This window comes from Notechis scutatus, chromosome 1 (assembly GCF_049901735.1).
Source record: "Notechis scutatus isolate UNSWTSFEM ecotype Mainland chromosome 1, rNotScu1.2, whole genome shotgun sequence".
NCBI classification, from domain to species: Eukaryota; Metazoa; Chordata; class Lepidosauria; order Squamata; family Elapidae; genus Notechis; species Notechis scutatus.
Genome location: NC_142009.1, coordinates 114,962,784 through 114,979,323, shown reverse-complemented (window position 1 = coordinate 114,979,323; position 16,540 = coordinate 114,962,784). Strand labels below are relative to the sequence as shown.

Sequence of the window (16,540 nt, the reverse complement as noted above, 5' to 3'; positions counted from 1 at the left end):
AGGCACCTCATCTGTCTGTAATGCTGTCTCACCGCACCACAATGTGCAAGAGATCATGATTCCATCTATGTCCTTTTGCACTCCATGAGGGTTTTACATATTTCTTAAAACAAGCAGGAAATTCCTGATTATTTACCTCATAGTTCTTGCTTGTTTGCTTGCTGTAGACTGCCAGAATCTAAAAGGATTCTGAAAGTACAATTACAGAGTCAACAAATAATAATTGGAGAAGTGCAGAGTGTTCTGTTGCAGGAACAGATCTGACTCGAGACCAGTGTGAATTCAGCTCTTTATTTGGTCTCAGTAACTTCAACAAAACCGGAGCCGCGGCAGCCTCTTTTATAGCGGCTGCTCATGGCTCACGGCCAATGACGGCTCCTTAAACTTCCCGCCGTCAGGCGGACCAATTACAAAACAGTATTCAAGTAGTCAGGATGGACCAATCAATAGGCAGTATTGGCGGACCAATCATAATGCAGTATTACAAGTATGCAAATATATAACACAGAGTATATATTTTTCTTGCATGATTTATATCCTCTCCTGATACAATAGACTCAAGTCTGCTTACCTTAAGTGTTCACTTCATAAAAATAATTTAAAAAGAGGAAATAATCAAAGTGGCTCTTGTAAAAACAGCCTAAGCCCTTAATTCTTCATGTTAAACATGGACTTCACTGCCTTTTAAAGTACTAAAATGGAGGGCACCTGGATCCAGGGGTGGCATTCTACTGGTTTGGATCAGTTTGGGTGAACTGGTAGTTCCGGTGATCATTTGGCCCCACCCACCTACCTGTCCCTACTCTTTCCTATGATTTATTTCCTTGTTTTGGAGCACAGCTGATTCACGCGGCATAGTGGTTTTGCCACACCTCAGCTGCTTTACTCGCTGGGGCTGCAGTAGAAGGTAAGTATTATAGCTGAAAATGGGCTTTTAAAAATGGCGTGCATGCGCAAGGCATGCGATCACCAAACTGGTTGTTACACCAATTGAAGCGCATCACTGCCTGGATCCCATGAGGAGCCACCCAACGAGAAGACTTTCTTCTGGACTCCTTGTTTCCCTGCTATCCTGGTGGGAAGGAATCTGGACATTTCCTTCAAGGCTACTTGCACAGATTGGTAGGTGTTAGAGTACCCTAAGAATCACGGACCTAAGTTGTACAGGGTTTTTCAGGTCAATCCCAACACTTTGAAATGATTTTGAAACCATTTTGATAACCAATGTAATGCCTGCAATGTAAGTTTCACAATGCCAAACTAGCTATCACTCACTAGCAAGCAGGCTGCTGCATTCTGCACCTGATGCGATTTTCAGGTACAGTAGTTTTCAAAAGCAGACTCGGATATATTACTGGTATATTGTAGAAACACAATCTCAAGGTGATGACAGCATAAGTAACATTCCAAGACAGTTACAATTGGCAGACCAGTTGAAACTGGGCAAAGGCACCCCTGGGCAAAAATTCAACCTGCTGATCAAGTGAGTCCACACACATCCCCGGCCCCAGTTTGCTAATCTCCACCCCCAGCTTGCAGCTTCATCCAGCTCTTTCTTGACTCCAGGCCCTGGGTGAGCACTCAAGTACGTTGCTTGTTTGGCTCAGAATAGATATAGAGTGGGGCATCACAAGCTTACCTGTAAGAGACGAGACCTCATTCTGAAGTGTCAAATCTTCCCAGAAGTATCATAGGATACCACTAAAAGTCCATAGATGCACCTCCACTTACTATACTCATTCCAGGAGGCATCCCATGAGGGTAAAGACCTTGCAATCTGTCCCTAACTTAAACAGAATAATATATCCTGGAGTTCTACACAAGAGGAAGTTCTTTTTACAAAAGGTGATATAGTATCTTTGGAAGTCATCAAAAGAAGTGACAACTAGACAATTCTAAGAAAAAGCATAGTAGGTAACGGGCAGTGAGTCCGAGAAGGCCTTCCACAGCCAACGCCTTTAATCTCTGTGTCAGTGATAAAGGTAGTAGTATAACCCTGGATCTGTTAGACCACTGGCCCCCAACCTTTTTTGTGCCATGGCCCGGTACCGGCATCACAAAATGATCCATGGCCCGGTACCGGCATCAGCACGCATGACCAAGGCAAGGCGAGCAGAGCGACCGGCCAGCCAGCCGTCCCCCGCTTCTCCCCGCCACCTTCAACTCCTCCTTTGTACCTTTTTTGTGCTTTTTTGTGCTTTCTTAATCTCCTTCACCATCGGGATGGCTCTTCGTTCGAAGCCGCCCCCCCCCCTTCGATGAAACTAAGGCGCGAGGATTCCAACAGCACCCAATCGCCGCTTTCCAACCGGAAAAGTTCACCCGGAAGCACTTTCTTGTCGAAACAAGATGGCGGCGCCCAGCAAACCGGCGGCCCGGTAGAAAATGATCCATGGACCGGTCCCGGTCCAGGGCCCGGTGGTTGGGGACCCCTGTGTTAGACCAATGGTGATATGCTACTGGTTTGTCCTGGTTCAGTCCAACCAGTAATGAAAAAAGCCTCCCACGATCAGCTGAGAGGAGAAAGAAGAGAAGAGCACGGGATTGGCCCTCCCACCCGCTTTTCTCTCCTTTATCCTCTCAGCTGATTGGTGCTACAGGCGTCAGTTGGTGTGTTAGGTGTGCGCGCGCACGATCACTGAACTGGTAGTGGAACAGGTAGGATCCCACTATTGTGTTACTCTATCAGGTAATAAGGCAACAGGTATATTCCTTTTTCAAATAACAGCAGCCATGGTCAATGATGGTGACAGGCAGCAGTAGCTTTTATATTTGCACAGCCAACCACAGGCAATGGCAACCCACTACCAAGCAGAAACCTATCTTGGCCACCAGAATAGAGGAAAGTGACTCCCAGTAAGATATTTGGCATCTCTTCCTGAGTTTTCTGTGATTCTTTCTCCTCTCTTTCCCCATCACTCCTCTCATTCTTTTCCTTCCCTGCCTTGCATTCACATCTGTGAACAGCTAGTCTCTTAAACTATGTTGAATTCCAGAGTTGACAGAAAGTCACTCCGGTTGATTCCAAATTCAAAAGGCAAATTCTCAGGTACTCCGCCTTATGTGCTTGATATGTCAAGATGCCCATCTCAGGGGGATATTGCTCTTCACATCCCATGATGGAAAAATGTAAATGATCCGCCCTGTCATGATAGTTCTGGGATCAGTCCCACTGAATCAGAACAAAAGTCCATCCAGCCCAGCTTCCTGCTTCCCATAACAGCCGATTCAAGAAACCCAGAAATGACAGTCTCTCAAGATTTTCTCTCTCGTTCCTGAAGTATTTTTGGAGCCCTCTGTGATTGGCTCTCCTTTTCATGATTCATGATTCAGAAACTTTATTTTTTCTAATTCAGGGCACGTATCTCCTTCTCTCTTATTTCCACTCTCTTATTTCCCCTGATGAGAAGCCATTCCCTCCCACCCTTTGACCCTTGCTACATTATTGGCATTGTTTTTATATCAGGATCTTCTACTGTGCTTCTTCTGGAGGGAATTTCTGCCATGTTTTCCGTGCCTCTTCTGCTCCTAAATAATGTTGTTTCTCTGTGCAACCAGAGAAGGCAGAGCTTCTTAATCAATCCCTTCTCTCATCCATCATCTGAAGTTTAGTGTCTTGTTTATGGAAATTCCCAATATTTTGATGTTTGTATATGTATTGTTTATGACTGATTATCTTTTACTCCCTCCTCATATCACATTTCAAAGTATTAGCATAATTCTTCCCCATTTCCTTTCTCCAAGTCAGCAGCTGTTAGGGAGAGTTACCCTGGGAAGTGTATTGCCTTGCTGCAGTGGTGGGATTCAACATTTTTTACTACCGGTTCTGTGGGCATGGCTTGGTGGATGCGGCAGGGGAAGGTTACTGCAAAATCCCCATTCCCTCCCCACCTCAGTAACCTGCTTTCCAGCTCCGTTCTCCTGTGCAGGGCAACAAAAGAAGACCCAGCCAATCATCTGGGACTCGGGAGGCAGAGAAGAGATGGGGGTGGGGCCTGTCAGAGGTGGTATTTGACGGTTCTCTGAACTACTCTAAATTTCCGCTACCAGTTCTCCAGAACTGGTCAGAACCTGCTGAATACCACCTCTGCCCTGCTGCCATCATTATGGTAACTGAGAAAAGCTTCTGCATGCAGGCTTCTTGCTCTGTCATCTTGATTACAGAGAGATAGTGTCCACGGAAATTCATTTACTTTTTATTTATTTATTTATTTTCCATCACCACCATCACCAGTTGATCCAGTAGCTTCTCACTTTTTTTTTTTTTTGGCAAGGTATCCGGTAAGTACAGACAATAAATAGATGGAGACAAACTGTAGGGCTGATAGGTCAGGATCAAGGGATATCCGCAAGGTATTTTATTTTAATGGAGAAACTAATTACTTTGCCATTTAACAACCGCTGAAAATATAGGTGCACCTATCTTGTACCTGAACTTTGGCATAGATTTGGAAAAATAAAAAAGGAAAATCAGTTTGGCAATATTCCAAAAGTATTTAAATGAGCATTGTAAAAGCTTTAGAAATGTATCTGTTGGGGATTTGGGAAACCTGTATTTTGCAACCTGAGCTTTCAAACAGACATCCAACTTAATATCCGCTGGTGGTTTTGCCCGCAAGGAATTCCTCTAATCCCCTCTCAAGCCCACTAAGCCACTCTTCACTGCAATCTCTTTGTAACAAAGCATTCCATGAATGCAGCAGGTATTTAGTCTTGATAATGGAGCCTGTGATTACTTACAAATACAACATACACACAAAGGCTTAATCAGGACCCTGCAAATCTTTGCCAGGGGAGAAGTAGTTCATCTTCATCCTTTCAGTCAAATGAATGGGGTAGCCCAGTGGTACAAGAGCTCTGTTGGTTTATTAAAGTATGCGGGTTTTTTGGGGAAGGAAGAATGGTCCTTTCTTAAATTAATCTTTGGTAAAAGGCATTTGTCCTCAATCTAGGGGTCCTCAAACTTTTTAAACGGGGCCAATTCACGGTCCCTCAGACTATTGGGGGGCCGGACTATAGTTTGATCTGCCTAATGACTGGCTGGGTGGGTGTGGCTAGGTAGTCATGTGACTGGGTGGGCATGGCCAATTTAGCAGTCCATTTGTCCTTCCTAAGCTGTACTTGCTCATCCCAAGGCAAAAGAGTGCACACTTTCTTGCCACTTGCCTAACTTCATTACAACAGCAGGTTCAGGTTCCTTAAAATAGGCCATTAAAAAAGAATAAAACAAAATAACTCCTGATCAAAATAACTCCTGATCATATGTTTAAAATGACCACACAATAAACGAGACTGAGAACTGCACCAATTAAGACTGTAACTAAGAGAGAGAGAGAGAGAGAGAGAGAGACAGAGACAGAGACAGAGACAGAGACAGAGACAGAGAGAAAGCGCTGGCAGCTAGAGGCAAAACACACCCTCCATCTTTTTAATAATGTCTCTGGTGATTTTAATGGAGACCGAGGGAGGAATGAATGTAGAAAGTTTTGCAATTTGTTTGTTTCCACAAAAAAAGGGGGGGTGCTTAATTCATGGCTTTGGTTTTAATTGGGTTGATTCATCAAGATTTCTCACGAACAAAAAAGGAGGGAGAGGAAGAAAGAGAGTGACAACACACACACACAACCCCCCCAGCTCACTTCAGAGTCTCTGCCAATCCCTCCCCCCAAGCCAGTCCTGCCAATGTTTCAAAATAATGTTGCCTACAAAGATTCGGATTCAGGCAAAGAAGAAGCACAACATACTTGGGGCAAGGCATTTCCTCCCCCCTCCTTTTCCCTTCTTCTCAGCCCCTGTGGGTTGACCTCCTGTGACAGCCTCTCAAATATCCTTCTCTTCATTAGACTAGACCAGGGGTGTCAAACTCAAGGGCTGCGGGCCAGCCCCAACCCACAGCGTGCTTAAATCTGCCCGCTGGGTCGACCTGGAAATAGCAAAGAACCAGCCCGCGATGCCTTTGGTAGCCAAAATAGGGCATGGGGAGCTATGCGCAGCCCTCCCACACCCTGTTTTGGCTAGCATGGTGCTGCAGGAGGCATTCGTCCTGTCTCCTCCCCCCCGCCCCCCCAGCCAGCCCGTGGAGAAGTACAATGCTGATCTGGCTCTCAAAGAAATCCAGTGTGACACCCCTGGACTAGATATATCCAGTTCTTGCAACCATTCATCGTAAGTTTTAGCCTCCAGCCCACAATAAACCTTATTGTTTTTCTCTGCACCATTTTTAGGGCCTTGACATTTTTTTTTCCGCATCATAAATGCTTAACCGGTCATGAAAGGAAAATAGATTATTGCTGGATAATGATGTCAAGTCAGTATACTGTATTTGCCATCAAGATGTGTTTATAAGCTTTGATGAATCTTGCCAAGGAAAAGTGAATTTAGTAAATGAGACAGCGGTAGATATATGTGAAAAAGGCATATAGTATTAAACTGAAACGTTTGATTAATCATATAATGAGCAGGTATATTTCAAGAAGCATTTAGTATGCCTAAATTAAATGCAAATCAAAACATCTATATTGCCTTATGCAACATGCCTGTATTTAAGAATAGACTTTGAACTATTACAAAAGACCAGAAAATCATGTTAAATGGGGAAAAAACAATGCAGTTAATTTGTTGGAATGTCTGCAATCTAAAGCAAATATAATAGCTCTATGCATACATACATGCATACTGTAGTTCTAAAGAATAGCATAAAGATTTAGTCACAGATATGAGTGTGTTAATAAGAAAATAAAGGATGGGGGATTAGCAGTTGGAAAATATGACAAACATTTTGCACTTGTAATTAAATATGCAAGCATTGGAATACTACTAAGTACAGCAGCATTCAGGAAATTGCTCATGAAGCACCTAGTTGTCAAGACAGATGGTGATCTGAAAGTCAAAATTTGCCAAGTTTTGAAGAACCAGGTAAAATGATTTGTAAAGTCATAAAATCCTTAAATGAGATAAATACAAACAGTCAAAGCAGGTCTAGAATAACAGAGTTGGAAGGGATCTTGGAGATTGTCTAATCCAACCCCACTGCAAGATACGTTATACCAGGGGTCGGCAACTTTAAACACTCAAAGAGCCATTTGAACCCATTTCCCACAGAAAAGAAAACACCGGGAGGACTTCCGATTTGAGTTTCTTCGCTGACAGACCGAAACCGTGATTGTGCGTGGTTTTGATCCGTGCTCGCCGCCAGAGCGCCCCAAGCCGGCTGGCTTTGGGGCTAAGCCACCCCATAGAGGTGGTGAAGAGGGGAGACTGCCAGCAGGGTTGAGGAGAGCCGATCTCCTCCTCAGCGCATCTCATCTCTCCTCCTCAGCTGGCCATTACTCCCTTTCCTCCTCAGCTGGCGGTTGCAGCGGTGGTCAGAAATGGCCACCTCAAAGAAGAACTCGACTGGAAGAGAATGTGCAGGGGGAAGATAAGAAGAGAAAGTCTTGGTTGACTAGGTTAAACTGCAAAGGAATAATGCAAGGTATCCTGGAATTTAAACTATAAAAAAAAATAACATTGTTCCCAAAGAAGATTTTAAAGCAGCGAAGGAGAGAGGGAAGAGAAAGGATTTGGTTTTGTTTTTTCTCTTCTCTTCCATATACTGACAGCTAAGAGACTTAAGCAAGAAATTGAAAAAAATCCACTTTGACATCAACAGGCATTTAAGCTGAAAATAAAAAGTCAAAGGGATAATAAAGGTTTCTGGATACTTAAAAGCTTTTAAAAGCAGGAAAGGAGAGAAAAAGAATAAAAGGGCAGGATCTGGAAGAATGGAGGAGACTGCCTGAAACTAAAACCTCAACAAGATTCCTAAAAGATACATTTTAACTGAAACTTGACAACAAAATAGTAGAACCCCAGGAAGAGAAAGTTGAAAAAAGAAGCAAGAAGAAACAGTTCGGGATTATTTGAATTACTTGGTGATCTCTGGATTTTTGGTTACTGCATTTAAATGACTAAAATCAATCAGGTGGTTGTTTAAAAGTGTTTAAAATGGCACCACTTTTAGAAGAACTGAAAATGGAACTTAAAAAGTACAAAGAAGATGCACAAGAAGGGAGAGGTTCTTTTGGCTTCATATTTCAACTCTTAGAAATGGAGATCTGGAACTATGAGAAACAACAAGAAACACTTGCAGAACAAGAAGATTGGGACAAAGAAGAAGCCATCTTTAATGATCAAGTAATTTTATGTGGGGGGAAAAAAGGAAAGGGGGGGAAAGAGAATGAAAAGTTTAAGATTTGAAAAAACAACCAAAAAAAGAAGAATAATTTGAAAAATAAGTATAATATTAGAGAGCAACAGAAGAGGGGATTACAGAAGAGAGAATTAGAAGTAGAGAGACAAGAGGGTAAAAAGGGGAGGGAGAAGAAGAGAGGGAAGAAGGAAAGGAAAAGAAGTCATAAAGGACAGAAACAAGATATAGAGAAACAGGGCAAAGGTATAAGAATTGAAAGTATAAGCCTGTTTGGAGATAATGGGTGAAAACTTAATTGTAAAAGGCATTCTGCAAAGGTACAGAAGATAGTATTGTTATATTACAAATAGAAATAATCTTTGAAAATATGCTTAGAATGATGGATAAAATATTTATTGTAATCTAGTGGAATGCTTGTTAATAAACAAATGAAATAAAGTGAATGAGAGAATTAAATTAGGAAAGGATGGGAACATTTTAATTATTATTAATGATTTATAGAATATAAGTGAAGAGAAATATGGAAAAAATAATAATTATGGAAAGTTTATAAGTGTTCCCAAGGAAGTATGATATTTAATTGAAAAGAAATGTTAAAGATGTTAAGATGTTAATGAATATTAATGATAGAATTGAATTGGAATGGAATGAGTGTTTATTTATATATATATATATATATATATATATATATATATATATATATATATATATATATATATATATATATATAATTTTTTTAAGAATATAGTGTGTATTTTAAGAATGTACCAAGCAGAATTTGATTGGAAGTTATGTATCATATTGAATGTTATAATCTTAAAGGTATACACTGAAGCTTAAATAAGAGTTGAATGGATAAAATTAAAAGATATAAAGGTGTCATACGCCAATTAGTAAGTACAGGAGAAAATTTGTTTAATGAGAAAAAATAATATGAAATTGAAACAGGACAGACAAAAGTATAAATGTAATGATTTGAATTGAGATGAGATAATCAAAATAAAGTTGAGAAAATTAAAAGAGGGGAATAACTACATAGAAAATGTAAAACAGTAATAAGATATGGAATAGAACACAAAAATGAGCATGAAATTGAATTTGTGTCTGTATGAAGAAGTGTAACCCGGGACCATGCTACTTTCAAAAAAAGATGTTTATTTGTATTATGTTTTTTTTGTGTGAAAACCCAAATAAAATTTTCAAAAGAAAAGAAAAGAAAAGAAAACACCGGGAGCCACAAAACCCTTCCTGTGCCTGACTATTTCCTGAGCGGCTACAAAACTAGCATATGTAGTTGAATTAAACATTCTGTTTTCTTCTGAAACTTTCCCTTTCTTGGATGTACCCATGGTTGGCCTACCGGGAGTCGAAAAACTCAGTAAATCACGTGATGGCAGGTGTCACACACATTGGCAGTTGTGACACATTTTGAGCGACAGGGAGTGCAGCAGAGGGATGAAAGAGCCACATGTGGCTCCAGAGCTGTGGGTTGCTGACCTCTGCATTATACCATTGTGGACAAATAGTTGTCCAATTTCCTTAAAAACCTCCACTGATGGAGCAGCCACAACTTCTGGAGACAAACTGTTTCATTGATGAATTGTTCTCAGTGTCAGGACATTTCTCCTTAGTTCTAGGTTGCTTCTCTACTTGATTAGTTTCCATCCATTGTTTCTTGTCCTACACTCAAGTTCTTTGGAGAATAGGTTGACTCCTTCTTCTTTGTGGCAGCCCCTCAAATATCAGAAGGCTGCTATGATGTCAATTGAATCAAGTCCTTCAAAACATGGGGTGCCAACAGGGGAATGCAAATCCATACTTATATATCAGAGTTAACAATGGAAGATGCAGGTGCATTCTCTGTTCCATTGGTGATCTCACTGTATGTGTGAAGGATAAAAGAGACAGCTTGGAAACCGTGAACAATTCTGTTAAGGTATTAAGATTTAAGAACTGACCTGCAGTGAGTAGCTGCACAATGCTGGGAAGCTGATGTAAGTCTGGCTGATGTAACAAGAGTGATTCAGCAGAGTATTTCCCTTAAGACTGGAGAGTAAAGATCCCCTTAAGAGGTGTGTATATAAAAGGCAGCCATTAGAAGGCATGGTTCTCTTTCCTTGTGGCCAGTGTTCAGTGCAGAAGCTCTCCGTATGTTAGGAAGAAGAAAGCTTGCTTGTAAAGGTATTTTGCTACCACGTGTATATTGTCTGTATATACCTATTGTATATTAAACCACTCTTAATGTATAAATCTCTGTGTGCTGTGTGTTACTCCTGGGTTATCTCATAAAGATAGTCACACTGCCAAATGCTCTGACAAATTCCAATAAAGAAATGGAAGTAAAATGTCTTAGGCAGTGGTGGGCAGCAAGCGGTTTAACAACCGCTTCTGTGAGCGCACACATGAAAGCAAAGCAAGTTGGCAAGCACTGTAAGACAGTTGTGGGAAAACTACTACCCTATACTTTGCACATATGAATGGACCTGACATAACCATTACAGTTGGACCACTAAGGAGAAAAGCCAGTGAATCAAGCCAAGAGTAAACGATATGCAATAAAAAGATTAGGAGGACACTTACAAGGAGCTTTAAAACTATCTTTAACTAATCATCCAACGCTTATTGGATGTACAGATTTGGATTAAGCTGGAGAGGAACCCGATAGGAAATCCACTATAGAAGAGACCTGTTCTTTCTCCTGGATTCACCCATTGCCGGATGCAGCAGGAAGCAAATCAAAATGGCCCTCCCCTTGACTGAGGCTGTGGAACAAGCATGCTGCGAATGGCAGAGACAAGGCAGGTCAGGCTCACATGCTAAACTGCACTGGGGGAAGGACATGCAAGAAGAAGAAAAAAGGTCAAATAAAACTGAAACGTTGCCTGACAGATGATAATGGAGGCAGATGCACTTATCAAGTCCCTGTTCAGGGATTCTTTGCTCTGATCTGGAGATAGGGGTTGTCTGGGAGCTTGCTGAGTGTAAATGATACTGAAAATTATCTGCAGCAGTTTATCAACAGAATCGTATTGCTATAGCTGAAGAAGCAAACCTCAAGCACGAAGCTGCCCCACACTGCCCTGTTTTTTTCACAATTTCCCTGGTTTGGATCCAGCCTGCAATTTGGGAAATAGGAGATCGAAACTTAATTGATTAAGAAAAAACAAAGCCAATAACTATATTTCTCAGTGGCTGGAAACCCTTTACTGCACGGTACTTCTACTGAAAACAGAAAAAAAATGGACTTCAGATTTATGGATTTGATAATTAGAAAGTGTAGCTTATGGAAAACAGGAAATTATGATGTAATCTTTGACAAAGAGGGTAAAATGCATTTATAACTGCTGTAAAGGAGATTAAGCTGTTTCTTTGTATCTCTTCTTTATTTCTTGGGTGTTTTTTTTTTGGCTTATTAACTTCTGAAAATTTGTATTGTTTTTACTTTGTAAAATAAATCTCTTCAATAATAATAATAATAATAAAAGTTAATAAGGGGAACAGCAAATAGGTGTCAAAGCCAGCTCCTGAACTATCATTTATTGTATACATGCATGCATGCAGACTAGAGATTTAATTTCATTCATTCACTCATTCATTCATTTCCATAACTGCCCAGTTCAACAAAGGGACTCTGGGTAGATTACAATTCTAAAGTAATAAAAACAATTTAAACAGCATTTAAACAAGGAAAGCTTCCATTAAATAAATATAAACAGCAGGCATGATGATTAAAGCCAAGTAATGGGACCTTTAACATGTTCGGAACCCATTCTGGGTACATTAGCTTTCCATTTATTAAAAAAAATAAGGTGATCTTTAAAAACAAAAACAAAACAACTTCTGAATATTGTTTTACAAGCCAAGGAAGTGATGCTCTCTGAGCTTGTTTTCTTGCAGAAGTTTCATTACTCCACCAGATAACATCTTCAGTGCTAGAAGAAAGTGCGGTTTGTTCTCTTTTTATATACTAGTGACTTGCCCTATTGGTTTTTCAGGGTGAGTTCTTGGTGGTTCTTTGATTAGTCTTTTGTTGATTGTCTGAGTTGGTAATTCTTTGATTGGATATGATGACCATATTCTATGGTAATTACACAAGCCGTTTATATAATATAAACAGAGCAAACTCCACTTCCTTCTAGCCCTGATGATGTTACCTAGTTGGATAATAACCTAATCTGCAAGAAAACACCCACACTCCGAGAGCACCAAGGACTGCATTATTCAACTGTGATCTACAAATATTCCCTTCTATTGAAACTGAGGGAGCACCAGAACAAAAGAGAAAAGGCTAAACCTATTTCAGCAGTGATTTAAAGAAATAAAATTATAACAAAGCAACTAGTGTCAAACAAAGCCAAACAAAGCAAAGATTCATAGCAGAAACAGGTTGTGCTATCCACCAACAAGGCTATTCAGAATGAGCATTTATACCTAACATGCTTTCTGCACACATCTTTTGTAAGTTGGAACTGAAAACTCTTCACTTTGCTAAGCTTCTGGGCCAAAGAGGCTGTCTTTCTTTTTGTGCTCATGCCCTCTGATCCATAAGCATAGCCTTCAAATAAAATATTGTCTGACTTTATGAATGCCTTGCATTTTAAAAACATTTTGGACTGTTATCACATGAGTAGCCCTTTAAACTTTTATGTATTGTGACCTTGTCAATTGTCTGCTACTCTCTTTCCCTCATATGTTGACACACACAACAGCCTAGATGGGTGTTTTTAAATTTATTTCCTGATTTCAGCCCCTGGTTTCAATCGAGCCCCTTCAAGTCTATCTGTAATCACTATAGTCTGTAAATCACATGAATGTCATACGTTTCTATGGTGAAATTTGGAAAGCATGTCAGCATTGGTTCTATATTATCACTAGCATATGTTCTTGAAAAGAAAAAAAATGTTTGGAAAATGTTGCAATTAAAAAAGCAGTCTTTCTGATGCTGGAGAAAGTAATACATTGTAGGTCCAAGTACATTTTTTGTTGTTGTGAATTTTGACATGGGGTAAAGAAAGTTAAACAGTGTGTTCTTTCTCCCCTATTTGTCTTTCTTTCCAATCATGATCTCCTTTACCTCTTCAGAGATCTGGTAATCCTAAATTTGCAAAATCATATTTCCTTCCTCCCTCCCGCATTTAATCCCATTCTATAAAGCAGAACTTTAAACCAGAATTAAACCTATTTATTTATATGAGGAACGCCAGCTTACTTGTGATTTGAATATTCTGGCTAATGCAGAAGGAAAAAGGAAGAAAGTGCTCATGGGATAAAATTTATTCTTGGTTTATATACTGTGTTTATTAGAACAAGATTGTTATATCAGAAACCAGGCTACTGGGCATTTCATAAGGGAACTTTTCCTAGCCCTTGATGTATGAAGCTTATATTTATAAGGGTGCTATTCATAACTTTCTTTGTCAAATGCAGGATCAAAGAGCAATTTCTATTTTTCTTCTCTTGCCATGTTACCAGCACAAGTGCCGTTTTGAAATTTCCATTTTTCATGTTATACTTTTCCTTTTCAGTAAAACTGAGGAAGGAAAGACTGCATCTCACAGATGGGGAAAGATTGAGGAGGATGTTTGCATATGGCAGGAAGAGAGAAGAAGGATGTTTTCCGTTTACAGGTTCTTCCTTAAAGGTTTTCTTTTCTCCATGTTTCTTGTATTTAAAAACAAAATTTAAAAAAAAAAGCAATTTTATATAGTTTAATATATGCTGGCAATTGCATATGGCTTTTTCCCCAGCTTTTCTCTTGGTGAAGGTGAAAGCAGCAAGTCAATTAAAAAACACACACACATTTCATTTGGTTTCTTTTAATTTCAGTCTCAGCTCTTGATGTGAAGCCACATTACACCCTGTTGTGCTCACAGGATGCACAGTTACCAGCCTGACTGGTGTAAGTCTGAAGTGTCTTGAAGGAAAGGAATGAAATTAGTAGTTTCCAGAGATGAGATGCAATTGTATTCTTCAGCTTGGTTTGGCTCTCCAGATTTGGGGAAATGCCCTGCTCTGTCATAGATAGACCCCTTTGCTTCAAAACAAATTCAAAGCAAATTTGTTCACAGGGATGAAAGTACAAACTTGATGAAAGTACAAAGTACAGGTGACAAACATACCCTTATGGAAGAATCCATAGAATGATGTCTGGGATTGACCTGCATTTTAAATTAACATCTGTTTACCCAATCTAGCTTTTCTTATTTCCTGCAGCTGCAAGAAACTTCCAGCTGCAACCCCAATTAGGTATTTCCCCCTCTTTTGTCTTAGCAGGTGCCCAATAGCTGCTAGACATTTTATTCTTATTAATAAATCTTCTTTGCTAAAAGAGCGTAAACTTTGGTGAAGAGGGACCAAGAGGTTGAACTGAGCCTCTTTGTGAGTCACGTCCATGAATTAGCAATAGCAATAGCACTTAGACTTATATACAGCTTCACAGTGCTTTACAGCCCTTTCTAAGCAGTTTACAGAGTCAGCATATTGCCCCCAACAATCTGACTACTTATTTTACCAACCTCAGAATGATGGAAGGCTGAGTCAACCTTGAGCCTGGTGAGAATCGAACTGTCAAACTTCAGGCAGCCAGCAGTCAGCAGAAGTAGCCTGCAGTACTGCATTCTAACCACTGCGCCACCATGGCTCATAATTATATTCCTCGCTACAATCCAGACTCAACACAGCGTGCTGAGGGGGTGAGTCTTCAATGCTGCTAATATAGGGACCATTTTTTTATAAATCTGTATTAATTGTGAGTGTATTGGGCATGTTTGGGAACCGCACTAACCCGTCTGTTATGAAGTCTTCTTTCCCCTTATCACAGCAGCTGACGCAACACTCTCACTGCCTACCCTGTATCATAAATGCGTCAGCAACAAATATGGGCATGACAGTCTTGCTTTGAGCCATTTCAGATGCTTATCCAGATGTATTTCCTTTGGAAAGAGGTCAATGAAAGCTTAGGGGCATTTTGTAGTACTTGCATTTACTTACAAATTAGACAAAGTAAGCCAAGGATTTAATACAGGGGAAGTCTATATTAAACTATTCAAATATATTCCAGGAATTGGGAACTGATCAGTTTATGAAGAAGTTTGGCTAAATCATGCTGAGGCAGTTGCAAGAAGGTGACAGAGTACTTCTTCTGTTAGTATATCAGATTCTAAACATTGATTCAATGAATCTTGTAAATCTTTAGCCTTTGAATTAGCTTGGATTTAACGGAGAGGCAGAAGTAGTTAATGTGATTTCTGTTTATTCTTTGTTGAACTAATTTAAATAGCAGTGACTGTTTATACAGGTAGCCCTCTACTTAGGGCTACCTGTATAAACCATTTGTTTAGCAACTGTTGGAAGTTACAGTGATGCTGAAAAAGGTCCAGTCCTCTCACTTATGACCATAGTATTACCCCCATTGTCACACGATCACAATTGACCCTTGGCAACTGACATGCATTTATGACTGGTTGCAGGGTCCTCATGTCGTGTCATCTCAATTTGAGACTTTTTTTGTTGATTTCCAACAAAACAAAAAACCCCACCCATTCAGAAGAATGGGTTTGCCCTTACAAACTAAATTAAGTGGGTTTGCCCTTAGAAACCATGTAATGGTTGTTAAGTAAACATTTACCAACTGTGAAGTATTTACTTAACAACCATTGTAAAAATGACCATAAAATCAGGTCTGACTTGGCTTATGGCTGCAAGGACTTACAAAAGCCATTCAGGTCCCAAATGTGGCTGTACGTTGAGAAGTGAACTTCACTTCATTTACAGTGAAGAAAAGTAGAGTATATATATACATACTCTTAGATACCTTTTTGTTTTGTTTTGCTTTGCTTTTGCTTCCCTTGATATATATTTTCTTTTCTTTTTTGCATGTAATACTTCTTCTAATTATGTTATGTATTTGGTAATAATAATATTAGGTAAGATATGTCTATAATATATTAGCATTTGTGATGTCATTACAAAACCCTAAAACTAAATTTAAAAAAAAGCAAATAAAAGAATGAAATATATACAACATTTGAGGTTCAGTGATTAAGGCATCCATCTGGGATCTTGGAGAGACAGTTACAAGTCTCCATTTGAACATGTAGCTTTTGGGGTAAACTCTGGACCAGCTGCTCTCTCCATCATATTGCTATGAAAATAAAATTGGAGGTACAGTACTTTGTACTTTACCTGGAACTCTTGTAGAAAAAGCAGTATATAAATGCAACAAATTAAGTAAATAAATGAAAATAAGATGGCAGATATTTATGTACGATTATAGGTAGGAGTACTTGTAGGTACAACAACAGATGCTCCTCAATCATTTTTACTGGCTTTCATTCTGTGCAGTAGAGA

The 16,540-nt window shown here is 39.7% G+C and overlaps 1 long non-coding RNA gene across 1 annotated transcript; it reads left to right on the top strand.

The window, feature by feature from the left end:
* Window positions 1-10,885: 10,885 nt before the first annotated feature.
* LOC148132952 (uncharacterized) lies at window positions 10,886-14,089 on the top strand. Its single transcript, XR_015747003.1, has 3 exons — window positions 10,886-10,993; window positions 13,717-13,818; window positions 14,018-14,089. It is a non-coding gene; the product is annotated as an uncharacterized LOC148132952 (long non-coding RNA).
* The last annotated feature ends 2,451 nt before the right edge of the window (window positions 14,090-16,540 follow it).